The sequence below is a fragment of the Cinclus cinclus genome, chromosome 2, assembly GCF_963662255.1.
Source record: "Cinclus cinclus chromosome 2, bCinCin1.1, whole genome shotgun sequence".
Lineage (NCBI taxonomy): Eukaryota > Metazoa > Chordata > Aves > Passeriformes > Cinclidae > Cinclus > Cinclus cinclus.
In genome coordinates, this window is record NC_085047.1 from 106,065,561 (window position 1) to 106,092,311 (window position 26,751).

At 34.9% G+C, this 26,751-nt stretch overlaps 1 protein-coding gene across 1 annotated transcript in view; it reads left to right on the plus strand.

The window, feature by feature from the left end:
• The window catches only part of IL1RAPL1 (interleukin 1 receptor accessory protein like 1), a 595,893-nt gene that overhangs the window by 26,376 nt on the left and 542,766 nt on the right, over positions 1 to 26,751 (plus strand). The window lies entirely within an intron of this gene.

The window sequence follows — 26,751 nt, forward strand, 5'->3', positions numbered from 1 at the left end:
ACAGGGTCTTTCTGACTCTCATAGAGTTATTATCTCCTGATTACTTGTGAGTCAGACCCTCTGATAAAGGTCTGACATGGCAATGCTAATTGGAAACTAAATTGTTATATTATGTATTTTAATAAGTGCTAGAGACAAATCAATGGAAATTTTTTCTGATGCAGTGACTCAGTGAAAAAAATAGTCTCACTAGAGTCTGTAGAGTTTTTTAATGAATTAGAATGGCTTGCAAGCCAATGGTGTTCAAGCAGCTGTAATTTCAGCATTCCATAGGGCATTTCAACAGTTTGTCTGAGATTCACAGGAGCAAATTATGCAAGACATAGAACATTGAAGAGGAATATGCATATTTTTCATTTAATTTAACAATTTACACCAAATTCAGTAAGCTACTTCTTTTTTCTTTTAAAGGGCTTTTGATATGAGCATCTAGGTGTTCATAAACATTTACAAAAGCTACATTTCAGTGTAATTTCTGTCCACACATTAATAATAAAAGTAGTCTGTGTATCTGTTAAAGTAGTTAGGAAAAAAAAAAAAGGAAATTCTGTAAAGGATAATTTAGTATAAATGCTTTCTTAAGCAAAGAGGTCTTGTAGTGTGACATTTGTTGTTTCCAACAGATTTAAGTAATATAAGCTCCCTGTGTAACTCTAGAAACAAAACAATTCTCAGCTCTTTAGTTGTTCATGTTTTAGTGAAATAAGAGATGCTACAGGAAACACAATATAACTACTCCTTTTAAAAAGTTTTTCAAATCCAATAGAAATTGGAAGATTAAATACTGCATCACCTCTACATGTTATTCATTAAGGCAAAGACTTAAGGCAAATTCAAATTTTAAGGAAGAATAAATCACATTTTGCTCCAATCTTTTCTTCATTTAGTTTCTTTTTTGGAGGTTGTTATGTGTTAAGATTATTCATCTTATTTCAAAATTCCTCTTCTAGAAATGCAGTTAAGTCACACAAACTTGTACTATATAAGCTGTTCACTAGTGTGTGCTTCAGATTTCTTTTTCTGTGATAATTAATTCTGATTTTGGTCTTTACATTTGAATCTTCGTGACAATTGCAATAAATCCAAGTTGTTCTATACCTGTTAACACAAATGGTGCTGAAGTCACCTGAGAGAAGCAGAAGAGTTCACAGAATTTAAAGTATCTGAGGACAAATCAAGACTCACTTATATCTGGAACTCTTTTATTAATGCTTTCAGAAATCATTAAAGTTGAGCTTGGCACTCTTTTTCTAAATGAAGGATTATTTCCTAGGAATGCTTCCTCTCAAGGATTAAATTTGGAAAAAAAAAGGTTAAGGGGAAGAGGACAGTAAAGCAATCCCTAGGATTTTTCATCATAATTGTTTTCACAAGGAATTCCTAGAAACAAATAAAGCAATGCTGTACCTGTAAAAAAGCATATTAATAATTTTCTGTCAAAAAAATACTTTTTTTTTCTTTTTTTTTCAGAATTAGAATTTCTTATTTCCTTTCCTACAAATATAAAGCTGTAGAATACTAGTGGGGCAATTCAGGACATGGCTGAACATGTTTGATTGGAGCATGTCTTTGATTTTGTCAGAAAATAGTGTTCATCTTTCAAAGCCAAATTTGTCTTTTTTTTTCTGTGAAAATGAAAGTGTTCGAGAAAAGGAAGGAAACTGAACATTTGAGTAAATACAGTTTAATATGAGCCTTGTACCTGACCTGAAGATGCCATTTATCCAGTAGAAAACTAGCAGGACTTAGAGTTTCACATTTATCTTTTTAATAAGACAGATGGGAAGGGAAGGGAAGGGAAGGGAAGGGAAGGGAAGGGAAGGGAAGGGAAGGGAAGGGAAGGGAAGGGAAGGGAAGGGAAGGGAAGGGAAGGGAAGGGAAGGGAAGGGAAGGGAAGGGAAGGGAAGGGAAGGGAAGGGAAGGGAAGGGAAGGGAAGGGAAGGGAAGGGAAGGGAAGGGAAGGGAAGGGAAGGGAAGGGAAGGGAAGGGAAGGGAAGGGAAGGGAAGGGAAGGGAAGGGAAGGGAAGGGAAGGGAATGTATGTTAGCAGCTGAAGGATTTCTATTAATGTAGAGAAGATTTAGTGGGCCAGGAAAAAAAAGATGCACACACATATGAATACTGAGGAAAAAACCCCACAGCAGATTGTATGTCTTGTATCAAAGTCATTGAAGAATAATCAATAAATGAGAAAATATTAATAAGTCTTCCCTTATCTTTCAGACTGTGAAACAAAACACTGCAATCTAAATACTAAAATTTACATGAGCATTTATCATTCCTGTAAAACAGAATTAGATTTTTGAGGCTATGAAGGCATAATTAATTATTTGCTTCATTTAACTGATTTATTGTGTTTTTCAGATTAATATTGGTGGATGGCGGTGCTCTCAAGTTTAGGGTAAAATTAAATATCAGAAAGAAAAACTGGAATTTGGATTGTTCTGATTTCCGAATTCTATTCTAGCTGTTATAATTAAAAACATTGCTTATTAGCTTATTACAAAATTTATCAGAGTTGTCCTTTTAAAAATAGGAAATAGATACAGAATGCAGTTTTTATAGTTGACATAGTTCCACCTTTGCTGTTCCATGGCTTTGATCAAGGGCTCAGTGTGGTCACAATCTTGGTTCTCCTGGTTATATCAAAATAGTTCACCTTCACTTTCCAAGAGGCTAGTAAGATAAAACTGGAAAATTAACTGGAGAATATTTTTTTTCTTATTTTTGTTTTTCAACATGATGTATAAATTTTCATCAGGTCACAGTAAAGCACAGGGAAAATGCAATTATAGCTAAGACAAATATTTCACAAAGTATTCTCAAACTCCTAAGGAACTGCTGGAGGTGCTGCAATTAAAATATTTATACTCTGTGTTCTTATTGGACTCTAGTTTTCTGAGATTTATGAGCTCCAGTAATCAGGAAATAATTTCCTGTAAAAAAGTGTGACTTGGGCTTTTTTTTTCAGCTTTAGATTAAATAGAACAATGATGTGAAGTCTGGTTACTAGGGAGTCTTTCTGGATCTCAGTACTTCACATGAGAGAGGAAAAAGTACAGTACAAACAACTTTGTGGCAATACTCTGTTTTGTAGATTTTTGGGGGCAGGTAAGGAGTTTCTTTACTTTAGGACCCCAGGCTACTCTGAAATCATACAGAAGATTACCAGATGGGTAATATGATACTCTTTAGCTGATTCCCAAGGAAAAAGATTATTTTAATTAACAGTGTAGACTTTATGGATGTTATCCATAGTGTTGTTGTGTAAATTACTTCGTATACACTTTGAAATATTTCAGATTATTTCTAGTTCTATTCAATGCAAATAAATACATAGTTGGTGTTTTATCATGTTTTAAAATATGATATACTTTTATGCTTAATGAATAGCGTAGGAGTAATTTAAAGTGTTAGGTAACTTGAAGGTAGGGGGAAGTAGGAAAATATTTATTGGAAAAATTGAAATTCACATCTTCTTTAGCAGCATCTCAAGTGATGTGTAGCCAATCTGGTGTTGCTACATGGTCCTCCTAACCTCTCCTGAGGTTTAGAGAATGTATCTTAGGAGTATTGCTTTGCAAACCCTCACTAATGTAAAAGGCTCTTTGTTCTGCCAGGAAACAGACAATGCATTTTAGCTCTGTTGGAAAATTAATAGCTCAGCAAGATTTGCTTTAAGAAGGTCAAGTATTGTCTAAGATTCTACCTCTCATTCTATGAATACATTTTTCCATGGACTGACATCATTCCTATATACGCCCTGATACCCTGAACTAGTTTATACATAAAGTTACAACCTCTACTTGAAATCCAGAGTTTTAAACGCAGTCAGTTCATTCAGTAGATAAACAAGTAAGTCCAGAAATACTTCAGGACTATATCACATCATCTTTTCATAACGAAAATTATTCTAGTACAAACTGAATCTTATACATGATAACATAATGTAATCTTTAACACTTCTGACTTTTTGTCAGGACCAGTATCGGCATCAGTTTTTAAACTGCTCTGTGAGAACTGAATTCAGGGTTTGGCAGTCTCTAAGTAGCTTGGATTGCGTGAGATCTGTGCAGTAGTAAATTAGTCTTTCCTGTCCTTTCAGACTTTGCCACTACAATATAAAATTGACTACCCACATGCAATTAATAAATAAAGACTGTTTACTTACATCTTAGGAGCTCTGTTTCAGAATTTAATGTGTAGTAAAAACAGACTCAATACAGCATGTAGAGAGCTGTGTAACCTAATTACATTATTCAATGATTTGTTGAAATCAAAGGATATGAAGATGTCTTAATCTTTTTTCATCATTTCCCTGAAATCTGGAAAAAAAAAAAATCTCATCACTTTACATTCACTGGCAAGGTCTTTGAAAACATTTTATACTATGCCCTAGTTATACAGGCATTTAATTAAATCTACCTGTAGGCAGTATTGAAAATGTACTTATCGATAAGTGCAGCTAGGATAAAGTTAGAAAAGTGATTACAATGCAGATTCAATCCTTATTACAAATATTAAATCAAGTTAACATTTTAGCATATCCTTTCTCTTCTTTTTTCCCAGTTTAAATAAAAGTAACTTTCTTAATCACTGTTTGTCAGATGCAGTAATTAATATTTCATTAAGTACTAATAAATCCAATAATGACCATGGAGTAGTTTCTTTTTTTTTTTTCAAATGTGAAAAATATATTCTCGTGGTGTCACCTTTTCCTGTCTTTTCATTCTAATTAGAGTGCTGTCATATTTCATGACAATCAAAATACATTTACTGAATTTTTTTTTCATCTAGTAGAGCAGAGGCAATAGATTCAGACAACCTTAGAAGTCTTCAAATGATACTTTTATTTTAATAATAAATTTCTAAATTGAATAATTGAAGAACAACCTCTTCTGGGTAACTGTGTGAAATCCCAGTCATCACTATGATACCAGACAAAATTTTGTCGTAAAAGATTGGTTTTAATAAAATTTATTAAATTAAAGCCTGAAGGGGAATATTGCATTATCTGATCTCTAATGGCTCAAACTGTAAAATTCCATGTAGTCACTTTCTGAGCTCGGTTATGTACTTGCATAACAAGAAAGTGTTTTCAGAGTTATAACTACTGTTCTTTCATCTTCTGCTCCTGAAGTTTCAGATTTCCAGTTTCAGATCTCCATGTTTATGCTTAGACAAGTAGATGTTTGGGTTGTTTTGTTTGCTTTTTTTTTTGTTTTGTTTTTGTTTTTGTTTTTATTTGTTTTTGTTTTAGGAAGGAGAAGAAACAAAAGTATTATATCTTAAAATTGTTGATCTTTGAGGAAAAGAAAAAAGAATGAACTGATGAATCAAGGGATGAAGAAAGTATGGTCTTTAACTTCTAATGCTCCATTAACAAGTTAAAAAGAATAAAATAATTTTGAAAGTCACAGCACAGGAAAACAATAGGTTTAAGTTAGGTTCATTTTCATGAGAGGACACATCTGTAGATATTGGTGCAGTCTTGCATAAATAGTAGCAGAAACTTAATTATGATTCTTTATGAATATTTCAGTCAGTAAGCTTTTCAGCTGATAAACTGCTGGTTTTTCACATTTGAAAAACAAAAGCATTGCATTTTAAGTTGGAATATGTCTACACATAGGTCATTGTATGAGGATTTGATTTATTGTAGAGCTGTTAATGGGTCTATTTAGGCTTTTTGCCCTATTTTTCTTATAAGAAATAACAAGCAAACAAACAAAAACAGCCTTCCTGTAAGTTCAATAGGGTTTTCATACTTGTTACTTAAGAAATCTAAAACACTTCCCCTCCTTCTAGTTCTTTACTATCACATTGTAACCAGTGTCCTGTACATCCCTCTACATCCACAACTCCAAACCAACTGCTCTCATTATGAAATCAAGTAAAGCTATATACTCGGCAGCTTCTCATAGACAAAATTTTTAGCAGTAACAGTTACTTTTTTCAAACAGAGAAAGGGTCAAAATTTGTTCTAAACACATGTAGGATTGCCTTTTATTCTAATTATTTTAACATATAAAACCTCCAAAGCATGTAGCTGAGACCAAGACACTGCTTTAGTGGTTTAATTTTTATTACTTAAAGGTAAATTCTGCCTTCCTTTGTGTTTTCTCTTAGCGTGAACACAGCTTTGGGGAGCAGCTTATGATACTACGATACACTGAAATAATTATATCAATAGAGTTTAACCAATTTAATTTAGCTAAGAGGCTGAAAATTACTGGTTTTAAATCCCCCAAATTCACTGGTAGTTCACAAACTTCTGCCCCATGAGAGACAAAGAGAATTGTTTCATTTCTTTGCAATTACTCAAGGCAGTTCTGGAAACATTATAACCCAGCTGATTTGAATGTACTGTCAGGGTAGCTCTGTGTGTCAGGATGTGACTTCTGGAGCCAAATCACATACATGCTTGTACCACCAAAGAAGAAGGACGAGTTACAGAAAACAAGTTACATGCAACATTCCCCCAGAACTGCTGAGCTTTCTGCAGCAGTCACCTCTGCGCCAGTTCTCCTCCTCCTCAGCAAGACTAAATGACTCATCTCTCAGTCCAGTTAGACAACATTGTTTTAGTATGCTTCATGCTTCATTGCAGATTGTGCTTTCCTCCAAGAGTTGTATTTTGAGAGAACTGCTGAGAATAGATTGTGTATCCTTCACCTGAGTCTTGACTATACTTCTGGCAGTGCTTGGATACTTTGGGATGTCCTCCATGCTCGCCTTCTGAGGGTCTCTAAAATTTTTAAAATCTGTCATGTGATGATATTTTGGGTTCAGCTAAATTAGATAATGTAACTGAGTTTGTTTAATTTATGTACTCTTTTTCATGAAACATGCATTACTTCACTCACAAAGGTTGTAATGAATTATTTTTATTACGGCTTCTTGAAGTAACAAGCTGTGAGTGTAGCTGAGGTGCCATAAGAGGACAAAGTAAATAAACAATTATTTTTTGTGAAAGAGTGCAGACTGAATTTTGGTCGGAACTCACTTCTACAAATAATTGTTATGGTTAAGAACTGATATTTTTTCCGTCCTTAGTATGTACTGCAATAGTGATCTTGTTTAGGTAATAATTAGTCTTTTTTTGGTGAAATAGAACAACTTGAATTTTGATGGTGTTTCTATCAGCTCAGAAAGCATAAAATATGTCTGGGGCCTTTTTTGGTGATTTGTTTTTCTTTTTTGTTTGTTTGTTTGTTTTGGGGTTTTTTTGGTTTATTTTGTTTTTTAATAGAAGACAAAATTATAAGCCCTTTGTTCAGCAGAATTGGTCTTATTCAAAAGTTGCACAAGGTGAACGTTTTCCTGTCAAAAAAATATTTTAAAGATAGTTTGATTCATATTATGCCTGCTATGCCTGAGATTTACCTGCTCACTAAACTGTAGATTTATTGTACTCTTAAAGGTATTTGAGGGTTGCCTGGGTCACATGTTGGTGTTATTATTCAAAAACTTCTGTGTCCTTGCGGGTGTTTTGAAGCATATTTTGTGAAAATTTTTATCTAGAAGGTTGGCAGTGCCATAAGGAGGAACAAACTCTGAATGTTTCAAGAAGGTCTGGGAATTTGAGCCTAAATCACTACCAAATGCATACATATTATTTGTGAATATATTCTTATAAGTATTTTTTTTAATTATGGGGGTTTTTTTTCCAATTTTTCCTTAGGCTCCTCAAAACTAAACTTGATTTCTTTTCCTGCCATAAGGATTAGGTGGGTTAGGTCAATGAGAAGTAGCTGTCTGTGAATAAAACTCAGTGACTGAAGGGTTTAACAATATTATCAATAATTTTGAGGATATTTTAAATACTCTATGTAAACTTGTAGAGCTGAATTAATCTCTGCCTTCAATAGATTTACCACATCCAAAAACGAGTTGCTTATCATATGCTACAAAGGTTTCTTTTCTAAAGCCTCAATGTTTTAGCTAAGGATGGATGTTTTATGTATTTCTTAAAATAGAAATCAAAGATTTATTGTTTCATTTTTACTTATGATAGGTCTCAGTTAATAGAGTTACACATTTATGAAGATAGTATAATTTGGTAATCAAATGACCTTGTAAAAGTTTCTTACCCTCCCATAGGTCCTATTGACAAATGCAGTGCTCAGTTCATTTGCCAGCTTTCCTCCCTTTCCTTTTCTTGTGTTAAATGAAGTGTCTATACTTGAAGTGCTGCTGTTTAATTTGAACTGAGGTGTAATTTATTTTTTCTCCATGCTGTAGGAGCCTCAATATGGAAGGATTTTCCTAAGTGAAATTTTGTTGTGTACCAGTGTAATTCCTGGTCCTACATGAAACTACCTGTGCTTCCATAGAGCACTATTTAATAAAATGAATTAACCCCCCTCTAGGAAGTGTAGCTGGCAAAGGCAAAGCAATGAAACACTTCAATGTACAAAGCCATAGGAGAGATGGATGCACAACTGTATTTCTCTCAACCTTCTCTTTGTGCTGAGCTGATGGAAGGATGCTTTGCCAAAGTCCCATGCTGCCTGATTTCCATGGTGCCTGAGTCTCTTTGCTCCCTAATTCACACTGCTAAATGACAGAGCCAGAGCAGGGGGACACTGGGATGACAGAGTCCCCCAGGCAGGACCCAGCAGTGTTGGCCCTGGAGCTGGAGGCCCGAACAGAGCAGGGAGCCTGTCATATCAGAGAGGGCACAAATAAGAGCTTTTTCTGAAACACATAAATAAAAAACAAATAGAAATCACTGACAAGTAAAATTAAAGGAAATAATCAAAACTTTTCAGTCTGAAGCAAATCAGTTATTCTGGCAACTACCTGTACATACGGCCATCTGATTTTATATATATAACTTTTTTCCCCTTATATTTAACTATTTGGTCTTGATTCATGATGATGAAACTTGCTGTAGGTTGACGTATTTAAAATTCTAGCATTAAAGCATCTTGTACAAGAGTTTTCTAGAGAAGTAAAAAGTTGCTATGCATATTAAATGCCTTGCAAGAATTTCAGGTTTAGGGGTTTTTTGTCTAGGTAGGCTGTGTATAAATTTAGATATTATTTTGAGTAACACAGGGAGCAAGAACAATCATAAGTTTTAGCAAAAGACATGAATATGCTCCATATGGCCTATTTAGAAAAAAAATAAACACATTATGGGCAGGTATTTTATTGTAAATATTGGCTTCACCCGGCAACAATTTTTTTCAAAAATTATTTATAACTTAGTGTTTGCATTGCAGTTTTACAGCAAAAAAAACACTCAGGTCACAAAAGTGGGTGTTTGCAAAATGTTTTCATCTCCTATCAGTAGTCATATCAAATATAACTTGGATAATTTAATAGAAAAGGTTTCTTATGCAGATTCTGCCTTATATAGATTTTTCTGCTTTTCAGTGTATTGTTCCTTAATAGCTCATTGCTGCCATCATCTATTGAGCTCTTTCATGTCACAGAGGAATCCTGTGGGATTGGAGCCAGTTCAGGAGAGCAATGACAAATGGTGCATTGACTGTGAAAAGCTTCTTGGTAAAATATGAGTTTCATGTCATGCAGTTTAATAACTCTTCAGTTAAACATGTCAGGTATTCTTTTGACCTTTCACAACCTAATTTTGAACATTATATGATGATGTAATGTGATAAAAATTGGGACAATACCCTTAGCAGCAGAACTTTCAGATAAATAAGTCTTTTAAGAAAATCCTGAAACAAATAGCTTTCTTCTGGGAATGCTACTGCGAAGGTAACAAATACAAGTACATATGTTATTTCAGATGGATTAAAGAGAATCCAGGAATCTCAATGTAATCTTCACATGAGTGAAGGCAGTTCAGAATGAGTATAGCCATTATTAGAGACTGCCAGAAAGTATGCCAAACGGTGGAATATTTTAAAACTTTATTCTGGTTCCCTAGTTTTTAGCCCCCTCTCTTGTAGTAGAGATGCTGTATCACTTGTGGATGTTTCCTGTTATTCAGTGTTTCTATTAATATGTGTGTACATTTTTAATTATTAGTATTAGTTGGCATTTAAGTACATAAGCTGAATAATTCACTGCTGTAAACACTGTACACAAATGCATGTCTAAATTTATTACCAGGGAAATGAATAATTTAAAATATACAATAAAAACAAAAGACAAATTTCTGAAGCTGTATGTGTAACTGACGAAATACTAAGATAGGGAGAAGGATAAACTGAAATTTACCTATTGTGGCATAAAAGTGACTCATAGCTCTGCACATAACTATTTTTATACCTCCTGATGTTAAAAGAGACAAGAATGTTCTCCTGAAGAAATTCTCTTCTCAAACAAAACAAACAACTTCATTGTCAGCCTCTTACTAAAAGAGAAGTTACTAGGGATAGGTTTCCATTTTCTGACATTACTGCTCTCACCCTTTGGCCATTGCTGGAGGAGGGCCAAAATAATTAGAGATGGAGAAGCTGTTCCTATGAGGAAAGGCTGAGAGAATTGGAATTATTCAGCTTGGAGAAGAGAAGGCTTCAAGGGCACCCAATTGTGGCCTTCCAGTACCTGAAGGGAGACTACAAGAAACATGGAGAGACTTTTTACAAGAGTGTGTAGTGACAGGATAAGGGGGAATGGCTTCAAACTGAAACAGAGTAGGTTTTGATGAGCTGTTGGGAAGAAATTCTTTACTGTGGGAGTGCTGAGGCACTGGAACAGGTTGCCCAGAGAAGTTGTGGGTGTCTCATCCTTGGGAGTGTCCAAGGTCAGGTGGGATGGGACTCTGAGCAACCTTGTCTAGTGAGAGGTACTCCTGTCCACAGCAAGGGGTTTGGAACTAGATGATGTTATGGATCCCTTCCAACCCAAGCCACTCTGATATTCTATGATTGATTCTGTGAACCAGCACTGCTGAGTTGAGAGTGACAATTTATTGCAACAATTGTTGGAATGGAATGAGGAAATCAGTACCTGAGAACCAGCCTGGGTTATAAAGAGACTTGGAGCTGATTGCCTCCTCCTTTTGCTAGGCTGCTTGTGTGAATTGTGGCATATCTGGCAATCTAAATGCCGTTTTTCAAAGCTGTTTAAACACCTCAAGCTAGTTGTAATTAGTGGTGGTAAAAGATCTTTTAGAAGAATGTGTTGCTAATTTCCATTTTTCCTGCCGGTATTGTGGTGTTAGAGGTCATGGTGCTCCATGAAGAAAGGTAAGTTTCAGTGTTTAAACTGGTGAACCAAAAGTGAGAGCTTTCTTATTTATACACAGTTAAGAGTTTATTTTCTTTTGGTGTTAGTGGTGGAACAGTTTTTCAGGGCTGTACTCAGGTGCCTAAATATTAGTGTGTAGCTCTGTTTAAGATGCTGTGAGGAATCCAGCTTGGCCTCTAGCTGCCCATGCAGAGCCTTCCTTCACTCCAGCATCACATCTGCCAACCACATGCAAGTGGGAAATTTTGAGTGCCTAAATGTGTGACCATCTGGCATGAGGTACTGGAGAAAAAAAAATGCTTGAAAAAAGAGCATAAGTGTGATATTTTCTGTATTATATTGTACTAACATTTTAATTAGTCTCCAAGTATAAAATACAGCTGGTAGGAAAGTTACCATTGTATTTATGTAAGGAGCTACTGTGTGTGTGTAACTTTAATTTTATATTTGTGTGTGCATAAATTTTTCACAGTTTAGGATTGTAAGGATTTGTTTATAAGAGAGTAGTTTATTTTTTTTTCTGAAATATGCCTCTTTTTAATGCAGAAACTATAACTAGTAGATTGATTCATAATTTTGTTGTATAGCAAGCACATTATAATGGCCATCAGTCATACTATCCTGGGGAAGATTTTACAAATGCCCTAGAGAATTCAATGTTTTTTTCTGCCTTATTCTTTTGTATCTGATGCCACAGCTAAAATTGGGGGTATTGGTGATGCAAGGCTGCTAGAGAAAAAGGAGGTTCTGCCTCACCTGACAACTCTGGTATCAGCACTGGCAATTACATATCCATACAGAGTCACATAGGGTGACAAATCTGATAAAATGGAAATGTCCAAAATTAGATACAGGTGGGAATAGGGAGAAGGAAGATTTCAGGTAGATAATATCAGGCCGTTTGTAAAACTTTGTCTCAAAATAAACAGAAACAAAAATTATCTTCTTAGTACCAGTCATATTTTGTAAAACAGCATTTTTACATGTAACTTCACAGACTAATATCACTGTACTTTTCTGGTATCTGAAAGCTTGCATCTTTGGCTAAATGACACAAGGCGCATCTCAAAAATGTTCTTCTGCATATCAGAATGAAGAGTATGTACTTTGTTCTAATTATTTCTATATCTTACAAATGAAACTGGTAATTAATCTAAGTGCACATAGAATTTTTGAAACTAAGGCTGTATTTCTAGTAGAACTTTTTGTTGTTTTATAGCACAAGAATGAATACTTGGAAGATGTAGCAATTCTGATCTTTTCCATTTTGTGAAAAAAATCTTGATTCAAATAATAAAAGAAGGAAAATATTTAGCTTTTCATCTTTCATGCTACTAATGAGAAAATCCAGAGGAGGACTACCAAGCTGACTAGAAAAACGGAGCACCACTCCTATGAGGAAAGGCTGAGAATTGTTAGGATTGTTCAGCCTGGGAAAGAGAAGGCTTTGGGGTGACTTTAGAGCACCTTCCAGTACCTGAAGGGAGCCTACCAGAAGATGGAGAGAGACTTTTTACAAGGGCATGTAGTCACAAGACAAGGGATAATGGCTTGAAATGAAGGAGCGTTGAGTTTAGATTAAATATTAGGAAGAAATTCTTTACTCTGAGGGTTGTGAGGCACCTAAAAGGATTGCCAGATAAGTTATGTTAGAGATGCTCTGTCCCTGGAAGTATTCAAGGCCAGGTTGGACGGGACTTCGAGCAGCCTCATGTAATAAAAGGTGCTCCTGTCCATGGCAGGGTTGACATATCTATATGGTCTTTAAGGTCCCTTCCGACCCAGACTGTTCTATAATCCTGTGAATCTGTGATTCTGTGTCAGTAAGTGTGGTGGTTGACCCTGGCGGGATGGCAGACACCCTCCAAAGCTTCTCTGTCTTTCCACACCTCAACTGGACGGGGGAGAGAAAATGCAGCAAAGGGCTTGTGAGTCAACATAAAGACACGGCGTTCGCTCACCTGTTGCCATCACAGGCAGAACAGACCCAGGGCTTGCAGTCAGTTCACCTCACCTTGTCTCTGCCACTCCTACCTCCACACAGGGAGGACTTCTCCTACTCTTGACCTGTTCAAGTGCAGGGTCTTTCCCAGAGCAGACTGTTCTCCATTTCTCCAGCAGAAGCTCCAACAGTGTTTCTTCCCACAGGCCACAGCTCTTCACAAACTGTTCCAGCGTGGATCTCCCATGTGTGGATCTCACAAGCCCTACCAGGAAAGCTGGTCCAGTTTAAGCTCCCCATTCCACATGGTCACAGGTCCTGCCTGGAGCCTGCTCCGGTGTGAACTTCCCCCGAGTCCCAGTCTCCTTCAGGCACAGCTGCCTGCTCTGGTGTGGGGTCATCCAGGGGCCAGATTTGGATCTCTGCTTCACTGTGGACCTCCATGGGCTGCAGAGGCACAGCTGTCTCCCCTGGTGCTCACCACGGGCTGCAGGGGAGTCTCTGCCCAGATGCCTGGAGCTCCTCCTGGCCCTCCTCCACTGACCTTGGTGACTGCAGAGCTGCTGCTCCCACATTCTCTCACTCTTCAGCTGCTGTTGCAGGTTGGCTTTCCCCCCCCTCCTCTGACACATTATCAACAGAGGCACTACCACAATGCTGACGGGCTTTGTCTTGGCCCTGGTCCATCTCGGGGCCAGTTCCTCTCTTGCACAACTGGCAGCTGCTCAGAGAAGCCACCACTGCAGTCCCCCACTACCAAACCATACCATGCAAATCCAATGCAGCAGCCTCTGCTGAGCCTGAGACTAAACCATTTTGTGGTTCTTGTGGTTGTACAATACTCTTGCATCAGAACGTATTTCCCAGTTAATTTGCTGAATGATAATTTAAGTGCGTTTCTCTTGAATAATTTTCAATAAAAGTCTACAGTCCTGTCATTTACTCTAATACTCATTTTTAGCCTTTTCATCCATAGATATACTCACATAATCAAGATGCTATCCAGCTACATTATTCTAAATTTGTGCATGTTTTTGATTCCCTTAATTTTTGTTATATATGAAACACAGGAAAGAAGACAAGATTTTCACCTAAGAGCTATAGTGTTTGAAAAAAATTATTCTGAAAAGTATTTCTTTATTACTTTTCTCTATGGATTTAAAGTTCAAATTCAACACCGTGAATTTAAAACAGAAATATACAACACACTGACATTCTTAAAGCAATGTTATAGGAAGGATTAAAGATGTAAAGGTCTTTGAAAATATGAAGTGCTACAGAACATATTATTGTGAAGGAGAGCAGGTAGACATTAAAGAATAGAGAATAATCCATTGCCCTCTACTACTAGTGTCCTTTAATCCAGTTAATTAATATTTGGATTTAGATCTTCATAAACATATTAGAAATAAGTAAATATCTACACAAGTCTAGATCCATGCAACTTACTATGAAAAGAAATAATATTAGGTACGTGACCTTCTGCATCATCTGGTCTCTACTTGCAAATTCCATTACAAAAAGCAGTAACTGGTTTTATAAACAATGACCATGAATTTAAGACACAATAATTACTAAATCTTGGGTATTCCCTGTTTAGAAATTGGTAAATAAATAAACAAAATTACATGTAATTGAACATAGATATGAGAAATAACATTCTCAGAAAATGTAATTAATAAAAATATTAAAATAAAAACCAAAACCAGCACTTAAAATTAACACCATACTGTTCAGTGACAATACAAAAACAATCCTCACTGGGCTTCTATTATATCCCTTATAATATACCTATATCTATATCATCTATATCTATAGATTAGATAAAGATGATATAGATAGATTTTAGAAAGAGGCAATAAAAAAATCAGGTATTAAATTACTGTGAAGCCTGCATCACCCTAAATTTGAAGCATATTCATATACCTTATGATTTCAGATTAAGTTCCTGAAACAGAATTAAAAAAAAAAAAAAAAGGAAAAGAAAAAAAAAAAAGAAAGTTAGGAATACTTCATCTCTTTATCTGGCTGGTGGGGTTGTTCTGAGGTTTTGTTTATTTTATTTTTTTCTTTTTTTTTTTTTAGCTGCATCTCCTATGTTTCGTGTAAAGGGTTTAGGTGGTAGGTAGTAGGCAGTAGTCCTTCTACAGAAGGATAAATTCAAATTCAAACCTTGTTTTCTCTTACTAACAATTTATAACAAATTCTAAAGTGTTGATGTTTATGTGACAGAATATTGATTCTGATTTTTTTTTAAATCTTTATGTTCCTAATAAAGCTTGTGAGATCTAAGTTTCTGCTGACCGGTGTATCTGTATATCTGTGTATATAGACATATTTGATTTCAAATGTTTCTCTCCTAGAACATGACAGTCAGAGTTTAAAAATATGTCCTTGTTGGTGTTTGCCAGCTTATAGGATCTGTGTTTCTGTATTCATTATGCACTCAGTCCTGTATTTTACTCTGAATCCAATCATCTTCTTTTTATAAAATGTCAAACTGTTCCTCTCCAGAATTCATGAAGGGATAAAATGCAGAATACCTGGGAAGCTTACTGTATAAAACAGAACATAAGAGTGGAACAGCAAACATATGGCTGTCTGAAACTCTGCAGCAAAGTATTAAACCAGAAATAATTGGGAAACAAAATATCTTGAATATTTCTACCTTAACTAAATACTTATGTCTTTAAAGGAAATAATTAGAAAACTAGTGGGGAAGGAATTAAACAATTTTTTTTCTTTTTTTTTCTTTTTTTTTTTTTTTGGTAATAATTTCTGTTTAGAAACCCCTATTCAGAGAATTTTTCACTTCCCAGGGTCAACGAAGTAGCTGGAGGGTTTTGGCTGGATAGGACACACATTATCTGAAGTAACTGCACCATATTCATTCACTATGAAAGGAAACTACTCTGCAACAAATGGATAAAATTTCAGTTCTAATAGAAATTGACACAAAGGCATTTAAAAATAGAAGGCATAAGTAGAATTTGTTGTTCTTCATTCCAATTAAAAAGGATGAAATTAATTTTCCTATGATAAAGAAGTCCTTCATAAATGATTTATTCATAGCCACCACTTATCCAGCAATAGTGCTGCCATTATTAAAAGGAATGATGAGTTAGATGAAACTCTGCCTACACGTGCAAACAAATGGGATTCATTCCCTTTTTTTATTGCATGTTATTTATGCAATTTGTGTCAGAGGCTTGGGTATTTCAGTCATGTTTTCATGTTGCATATGCTGCCATATTGTTGTACCAAATTATTTTCTCTTTCCATTGTGTTCATTATGTTTCTTGTGGCATGTGAGAAAAATTATTAGAAATATTTAGGGAAAGGACAACTTTTCAATAATATGAAAAAATAGCGTTTGGAGTCTTGTCTGAAATAGGATGATTTGAATATTTTTTGATGCTTCAAACATCTGAGTAGAAGGACCTTTATTATTTTCCTTTCTGTTTTTGTTTTTTTTTTTAATACCCCAAAATCTCCTTTTTTCAGCATCTATTGTATCTGTTGTATGTGAAGCTTAATATTTCAGTAGACTACAAACCAACATTTACAGTTACTCAAGTTCCCTTGGGCATTCTTTGAAGTTGGTGACTGAGGAAGCTTTATATCTACTATGCTGTACTGTAGGATTTAAGCACTAAGCATATTTTACCTCAAGAACAAATGCTCGCTGCAGTTCCAGGTTTCAGAAGCAAATTCTGACCTTGGCTTCTACCAACCTCAGAGGAAGATCAGAGTTGCCCAGATCATTGATTAATGGGTAGAGGGGGCTCCAGGCTGGGAGTTTAAGAGGAGAATAAACAAGGATGGAGTAAATGAAGTAAAACAACTGCTTTCCTTCTGGATCAGTTAGGCTGGTGATGAGTTGCAGTGAACCATTCATCCATGTTTTGTCATACTTCTGAAGGATGTGTATAGTTAAAATCAACTTCTAGCTTCACTTCTGGTGACCCTGCAGTGGTGTAGCATGTAATGCTTCCCTTAGTCCAGCACTATCCTCTGGGATCTAACTGCTATTTCTTTTGACAAAAATTATTGGGGTTTTTTTTATGTCAGTTCTTTACAGTAAGATCTAAAGAAGTACAGGTATTCCATAAATATATATTTACAGAACAGCCTCTGTAAAACACAGTTAACTTTCTTAGAAGGCAAACTGAAAAAGTCACAGTTGGCTTGTAACAACATTTAATGGGAGCTTGAGGAAATAATGAAAAATTTAATGCGGGCATGAATCACTCCAGAGAATACCAATCTGCAATCACTAATTTTACTGTCAGAACAGAGATTTCACCAACAGGTACAGTGTAGGCACTAAAAGTAGAAAAAAAAATATTATGCCCTTTGGAAAGACACATCAGGCCCATAGATTACTCATGTCTGTATAAAACAAAATTTACTTGCAGCCTTCTTCACGGTAGTAGAACTGCTGAGTCCATATGGGGGTAGTGATTTATTCTTACTCAGACATCCCTAACGTTAACTAAATATTATTTTAGTGTACTAATTATTTTTTAAATGCACAAACTAAAATAATGTATAATGATTGAAATTCTAAGTTCAGGTAAAACATTGCTGCTGTACATACAGATATAAGCCAGTGAATAATGCAAGGAATGAAATTAGGACTTGAAAGTCTTCATCGGTGACAGTTTGAATCTCTTTTGCATGGGGATTCACTATTCATAATGCTGAATACTATTACATTTTTGAATTTTCAACTTTAAGAAAAAGGATATAAAGTATATAAAGTATGAAGTATGCATTCAACTTCTGTCATTTTGCACTTATTTGTTGCCTTTTGATAATTTAACTGTATATAATTTTGAATATAATATAGGTATTTAATAAATTAGCAGTATACATTGAAAATATGATGACATTCCTTCTCTCTGGGTATTTCATGACATATCAATATTGCAACCTCTGTGTGACCTATCTTAACCCACTTTATGACTAAAAGCAAACTGGGTTTTTAAAGAAAAGATCCATCTTTCCAAACCTTTGGACTCTTCCCTGTATCTCTGTCTTGGCTTAGTTGAGCAGAAATGAATATAACAGTGGACATTCATATGCTGATTATCAAGTGATTAAGATCATGCTAAGTGACAGCTGATATTTACATGTATTTCTGATTTTATGAATTTTTTAGCAATTTTAGAAACAAACATTACAAGAAAGCTTTCTGCATTGCAAAATTCTTGTAGCAAAGTAAGTTATTTTATTTCAATCAATTTATTAATTTTGAAACAAAGTGAAGATTCACTGATGTTAGTAGGAGACCTGTTTGAAATTCTGGGTGGGAGACTGAGTCTCTAAATTTTATAAGTGGTGTTCTGTGAAAATATATGTTATTTGAGACAGACAACGTTGGATATTAGAAATCGTTTTTTACAACAAAATATTTGAACTTCCCTTATTAATTTGATAACTCTTACTGATCTAGGTAGTTCCAGCAAATATTATGGACTTTGGTTCTCACATTTTTCACTGGTTGCATTCTGAGGAGCTCTAAGGACAGTGAAAAGCTATATATATGCAGAATTATAGCCTCAGTGGTTTCTATTTTCTTTTTTTTCTATTACCCATACTTGAATTAGAGGAAAGCAGGAGTTGAAGGGAGCAGTAAAAAAAAAAAAAAAATCCGTTGTGATATGAAGTGTGTGATGAGAGATATATTGGGTTTGTCTAATTTGTGTCTAATTTATATAAAACATTTAAATCATAGGCATGTTATTCAAATAGAGAAGATTTTCAAAAATCTTGTAAATAAGGGTAAAACAAGAATTACCATAACCCTGAGTGTTTCCAAGTGGTTTTCCTACTGCTGTAGAAACTAAGTGATGATTTATTTGTTTCACTGTGATTCCAAGAAGACAGAAAATGCAATGTAATTTCAGACAAAGCAGTGAAATAAGGAGCCAATTATTATCAGAGAAATTCTAATAATTTAGCTGTGACATGAGTACACAGTCTCTGGTAGTGTCTGTGAATTACAAATTCCTTTTGTTTTGCCTTTGTGAAAGGTCTTGCTAGATTAAAAATTAAAAAAAAAAGAAAAAAGAAAAGAAAGGAAAGGAAGAATGCCAAAGATATTCTCACTCTGAGAATATGTTGCTTTTATTTCTTTTCATTGGAATAGTATCTGTGTATCTGTGCACATATAAACTCCATGACTCTTTCAGGAGGGGTGGAGGGCATAATTTAAAACTATTAGGTTTTTCCTTGAGCATCTTTTCCCATTCCTTTAGGTCACAGGTCTCTAGAATATTCACAAAGCCTTCATGATTTTCATTATTAGGCTATCTTTTCCAGAAAATTGGTTTAAGGGGACGACTGTTTAACATCTTCTGGATTATCTTTCTTTAAAGGAAATGAATGTTAACTGCTGAATGTTTTCCTGCATGCATTGCTAAGTTCCAACTGGGAACCTGAAGTGTGTGCACTAGTACTGCACCTAATAGATATGGCTGGCAGCGCCACCAAAAAATGGTAAAGAGCCCTTCAGTGCAAGAATGCAAACCCTACTTTCTGACATTGTATATTCTGAATTAACTTGAGCATGTTTCAAATCTGTGTAAGTGACAAGCAGTGAAATATCCTGCTGACAATTCTATGCTTTGGAAAGATGATGATGATGGTGATGATGACTATAATCATTATTATCGTTGTTGTTATTGTTATTATTATTATCTAGGACACTTCAGTAGACATTGACCCAAGAGGTTGAGATCCTAAAAATAGTGTACAAAAATAACTTCTACTTCGATTAAACTCTCCTACTCATTACTTGAAGTCATTATTTTTTTAATATTCCATTGAATAGATGAGTAAAACTTTTCTTTTGACTATAATGTAAGTTATATAAGCTATAATTTGATGTGGTTTTGTAACTCTTCCAGTAGAATTCTTTTCTTATTGCAAAAGAGGTAGCAACACCAATTTCCCATGAGAGTAGAGAATAAATTAATGAGCATATGGTGCCTTTTGTTTCCTCAAAACAGCTGTAGTTTTATTTTCAGTTTTACAATTATCTTCACATCATTCTTGATTACTCATTTTACCTTTGCTGTGATCATGTTGAGAATAAAGAAAGCAAGGCCATGTTCATGATGTTGAAAGAGAGAAGAAAATACAGGTTATTCTGCATTAAAAAAAAGACAATATTGTCAGACTTATGACTTGTGTTACAGCCTTGTAGATAGGAAAAAACCCCACAAATGTCTTCACACCAAAATCTTAACTTAGCACACCCTCAGATGCTTATCTATTCATTTTAGGAAGATTGCATACAATGATTGAAATGAAAATCGTTACTATTGCTGGTACATATTTTTGTTTCAGTAAAATTATTAACTATTTTGTTCCTCCTTTCACCTGCACCAGAAGGGTAGAATCATTCCCAGAGGTAAATATGAAGGGTTTTAACTCAGAGAAATGCTTAAAAATCCATTAAATTTGCAGTTTACTAAGACCTAAGATATTTAAATAAATGTTTTAGAATTTACATATCATTAATAGTAAGCAAGTCTGTACATATTTGGGTCAAATGAATAGCATTTTTATATTTTTAAAAAATCTGTATTGGTAATAGGACGCTATTAACTTGGCCATGGATTGGTTTTCATGATAAAGATGGGATTTCCAGAGCATTCTATAAGTGCTCTGGGTAATATGAACTCTGTAATATGTGAAGTTCTCAAAAAAAAAAAAAAAAAAAAAAAAAAAAAAAAAAAAAAAAAAGAAGATCATCTAATTACTTGCAACAGAGCTGGTGAGTCAGTATTTCCAGTCCTGAAAAAGTTGATGGAGTTGAAATCACAGATTTTTCACAAAGCAAATAAATCTGGGTAAATTTGAGGTTGTTGATGAACTCTTCCAAAAGCAGGGGTTTTCTGCTAAAATCAAAAGTTTAAACAGTATACCTGATAATGTGTTTGCCTACCTTGATGAATAAAAGGTGTGAAAATTAATTTTGTTTATTCTGCAAGTGTGGCAGGTTGTTAAATCTAGTGCGAATGTGTAATTATATTTAAAAAGACAAGAATTCAGCTTTCCTAACACTAATCTCTAATGAAATACCAAACTAAAGATTAGGAAAATGTACTGAACTGAAATGTAGTGTTATTTTAGCACATCTGATAAAGGCAAAACATTGCAAGTGTTGATAGATCTTTCATGTCCTGTTAAACTGAAATTTATACCAAATTAAACTCACTTTTAATGTCTTTCCTTTAAATTCTTTATGAGGTAAGGATCCTTTGAATGTCCTGCTAGTTTTGTTGATCTGTTCTGTGTTGTCTCTCCACTGTTGTTGTAGGTGTTGCTCCTAACAATTTAATGTCAATTTGCTCTATAAATAAAAAAATAATTTTCTAAATTTTCTGTTTATTTTTTTCCTTCTTCTTGATGCAAACTGAAACTTTATAATATTGTTGTGGAGGGGCTGGGAATGTGTGGTTTTCCTGTCACCACAAGAATAAGCAGAATCCAACCAGCAAAAAATGGGGTCTTTCAGTTAGATAAAAATTCAGCATTATGGTATTTGGACTATTGCAGCAACTGTAATATCTGGGGGGGGGGGAGGGGGCAGCAGAAATAGTGTGAAATAGCTACAAATTCCATTGGATAACTTTGCAGTTTTGCATCATAGAAAAATTCTCAAATTTGGCAAATTCTGGCAACTTTTCATTCCTTCATGTTCCTTTGAGTAAACTTTTGACACTACTTCGATTCCTCTTCTGGCCCACATATCAAATGGTCAAGCTCTACTGCAAACCTTACTGAAATAACCATCTGCTTTTATACACACTGTGCACTTTAAAAACTTAGTTATTGATATCTCTCACTTGTTCCATACTGTTTCCTCAACTTTTTTTTTTTTTAAATAGCAAGATTTTTTTCCTCCATTGCCTTGATTTTTGTCTCTCATTTATCTTGCCTCTCCTTTGGTACACTGCTTAGTATGAATCCACTAAAAAACATTCCCTTACCTTTCTTATAATACCAGAAAATATCTGAATGTTCCTGGTTCTTCACCAAAGCAAGTATTTGTGAGTTCCTCTATTATGTGTAACTCCATGTAACTGTGACCCTTGATGGAAACATTAACAGAGAAGATGAATTACTTATGCAGTCAATATTAAAAGCTCCTGCATTGTAATTTCACAGTGTATTCTCAGCAGAAATTAAATGAACATGTCACATTATCAAGAAATGGCTGAGAATCGAGGAATAAAATGCAGTTCTGATATCAATAAAATATTTCCTGTGAAGAAGCAAGACATAATATATGGAATGCACACTTGGTAATTCAGCTGTCAGGTAATGGGGTTTTTTTGAGTAACTAGGGAAGAACTGGGCAATGTGGCCCGGGGCAAACTTGATGTGATACTATTCTAAGATCCTAATCAAAGCAGTTAAAAAAATCACTTATGACCACTAGACTGAATCTGCCACATTCTGTTTTTCTAGACAAATGTTTGTAGGCAGAGTTGTGCTCTTTAAACAGTGCACTGAGGATAAATTTCTTCAATTAAAAAAACTTCCATTAAAACTTGTATTCTATGAAACTGCAGAAAGTTATCTCTAAGATTCTGACATATTTGAATGGATGAGTGCAATCTAATAATCATGTAATCTAGTAATCCCTGCTTTAATGAACAACAGTAGAATTTTAGGAACTTTCTTTTTGGTCCAGATGACTTCAATGGAAAGAATTACATTTAAAAGAACAATACAATTGTTCACAGCTTTTAATAGTTGCTATTTTACATTAATTTTGCTCACTGTATAACGCTTTTCTGTAGAGCTAGTGGTGGAAAGTATTTCTTTTGCTTTACCTTTTAGGTTGCCTTTATCACTAAGCATAAGCAATTTCTGTCTTAAATAGAATAATATAATAATTAAAATGTTATCTGATTAATGTACATTAATTAATTAATATAGATGGATCACTCCCTTATGATCACTCCCACATGTTATTTCTTTCACTATACCCCACAAATTCAGAATAGTTTTCCTCCACAAAGCAAGGTTACATTTAGTGGATTGCTGCCTCCCTACCTCCCTTTTCTTCCTTTCTTGAGAAAGGGGACAGCAGTGCATGGCCCTGTGGTCAGCCCATAAATAACACACTGCAGTTGAGAAGTCTCGAGGTCTCCCTTTGACCTGAAATTCTGGCAGCTAAATATAAATAAGTCAATATAAGAAGGTAGGCATGCCATGGTAGCATTTGGTGACTGCTGACATTTTCTTTCTGGAGAATGTCATACTTAGCCTGACTGTAGATTATAGTAGCAATATTTATATACAGAAGGGAATAAAAACCAACTCAATAATAAAATATCAGCGAATAAATGCAAGATTTATTTGCTGAAACAAGTACCTGAATACTGGTGGTGCATTCTGCTGTGGCAGTATCCTTTAAAGATGAAAGAGTACTTAACCCTTTTAGGATGCTCCCTGTTGGAAGCATGTAAAGCAATGCATTTTTAAGGGTGAAAGATAATTATTACCTATTGTTATATAAGATCTATTTTACCAGCTCTGAGTATATTTTACAAATGTTAAGAGACTGATGAAAGCAAGGATATAATTTTTAGGAAAGTTGGAGGGGAAAAAAGAAATTCTTAATTGTATTTAGCCAACCAAAGATTTGGGGAGGAAAGTTTGAGAAGACTGCTAAGAAAAACTAAGACGACTTAATTAGGTGTTAAGAAGCATAATCCCAAAATCACTATCATTCAGGGTAATTAGTTGATGATTGCTGTTCAGTTTTTGACTACTCTCAGACTGTGATCTTATTTTTGTTTTTCAGAAGATTATTTAATGTTTATGAATTTATTTTATTTACAACTTTTAGCATTTTTTTTTGTTTTGTTTATTTGGTTGTTTGGTTGGTTTCGTTTTACTTGCTTGTACCTTACTTGCATACATGCTTTATAGATCAGTCATGATAGAGTGATCACAGGAAACTGTTCATAACAGAACATTCAGAGTTGCCAGACTATCTGGCACTCCCTAGAGTGAATGTGGTCACAGCAGAGATTCCCATGAAGCCAGGAATTTAGGGATTTCTTTCACATTGATTATTAAGGAGGCTGCTATAAATTCCATTCTCCAATTAAATAGCTGCTGAAAAAATGATTAGAAAAAATAAAATCTAAAATACATGAGCCTATAATATATATATTATATCTGATTCATATTATTTTTATGTTTTAACACATAATAGAATTTTGTAATAATAGAATATTTCACAAGAAATAGAATTTAATCATGTAACGCGTATTGTTACTGAAATTTGGCAGTTTAATACATTTCTTGTTCAAGTCTAATAATTAAGGCTTTCCAGCTAATTTAGACTTTTGCAAATTGAATACCCTGCATGATGATTAAAGAACATCCTGATATTTACATGCCTTGAATTATTTAAGACAAATATTAAAATCTATCTACTGTAAATATTTTTTTTCAGTATTCTCTGAGGTAAATAAAAAGATGGTCCTGGACTTTATTGAGCTACCTATGGACCTGGATTACATGGTTGAACTCCATTTTTTAGCGTAACAACAAATATCCCGATTTTGGAAAGAAAACAGTCAAGACACTTTTATATCATTTTATATCTATGTCCATGTCTCGACATTCCTTCTTGTTACAAGGACTATTCCTACAACTGGTCTCCTAAATTAGGCTTGAGCTACCCCTCTACTACATTGTTTATTTCACAGAGTTAAGGTGTATTCCAGGATGCTGTACATTTGTCACCTGCTGCTGGCTCTGGCCACTGGCATCACAGGGCCACCATCTCCTGATTGTATTTGGGCAGCACAATAATGTTTGTGTGAACCTGTATGTTGAGAAGGGCAGCAGCCTCTAATGTAATGCAAACCATGCACTCATTTTTCTGGGTAAAAGTTGACAATTTTCTAAAGGCTAAATTCAAGTCTCTTGAACATGACTGTAGTATATTTCAGTGGGTGAAAAGAGCCTTCAAAATCAAATGTGGCAAATATAAGAAGAAATTTTACTGGTGAAAAGATCTCAATGAAAATAATATTTTTATCTTTATTCTTCTTTATAGATATTTGTGAAAGAAGTAACTTTTTTTTGTTGTTTTCAGTAATTGAAAATAGCACCATCTAACCCATGCAAGAAAGTCATTAGAGATCAATAAGGAAAAAAAGGAAAAAATAAGTTACTGATGGGTCTGCAAAGAGTTAAAATAGCCAGGCTTTGTGTCACTTCTTTTGCTTTGTAAGTTGTTTTCTGCATCCCGCTTTGATGTCTATATGCACTGAAATTGAAACTAATATTGACACAGACTTGTACAAAATCTGTGTCTAACATGACTACTGGATGGTAACTCAAGGTTCAGGATTATCTGCTACACGTAGTCCTGTGCAGTATATTCATCAAACAAATAGAGATTTCTTTTCCTACAGATTTGCCTGGGCACTTTTTGTTTGGTTTCATTGCAGGATTATGGCATTTTTAAAACCCAAGTACTTAAATTGCTATATTTCTTAGTTTTCTTAGCTTTCACCATCTGCATATTGGCAGCTGGCAGTCACTGTTCCAAAAAGCATTTAGCTATGGATCCAAAATATAATAGAGGCCTCTTGGAAGATTTCTAGACTTTAAAGAGCCTCCAAGAGTTTGTAATACCTCTGAGGGTTGTATTTAGGGATGCCTGTCAAAATGTTTACTCTAGTATCTTTACCAACATTGATGAAAATACACTATTTAACAAAATAATTGGATATTTCATGGAACTTCACCATCATCGTTTCCATATTTAAAGGTATCCCTTGTGTATGCAGCTCCTTACTTTGTTACATTGATGAGAAAATACATTATTTGAGAATATGGAAACTATAAGCGAGGTTGAAATGAAAGCCATCTTTGAGATACCAAACCTTAGTTACTGAACAACATGAAAACAATAGTATGGCCAGCTGAAAGTACTCCCCTCTTGATTGAACAATTCCCTCTGCTTGCAGACAGCTCCAAGGGTCAGAGCAGACCCTACTAGCTTGGCAGAAGGGGCCCAAAGAGTAGTTTTTAGGGTTTAAAATGTAACACGGTATGGTAATGTAATGATTCTTGTAGGCTGTATGTAAATGCTATAGGATCTGTATCTTGTGGTAGATTGGTTAGTGAAAATTATAATATTCAATACAGAAAAAGATTTATGGTATGGTAACAGGAACCTTTCTCTCTTGCTCGTCCTTTTACTATTGCTCTTACTCTCCTAGCTCTTTACTTTTCCTCTCTCAGCCTTCTTCTTGCTCTTGCTCTCTTGCTCTTTGGTGCCTGCTCCAAGCTGTGGCTGGCAGCTCCAAGCAGGGCCCTTGCACCCGCACCCTTTGCAATCAACCACAAGTTCCAAGACCTGGCTTCAGAGATCTCTCGTCTCCGTCCGTCCCGACCGTCCTACCCCTCAAAGCTCCTACAATACATGTCTTGTACTTTAGAACATTTGGCCACATCGGCAAGATTATGTAGATGGGCAATGACCATGGTTGGAGGAAGAAAAATAACAATACTTCTATTTACCAAAGGGAACTCTGTTGGGAACAATAGTGAATAAACATCTTTTGTTAGTCTCTTCAGCTTGAA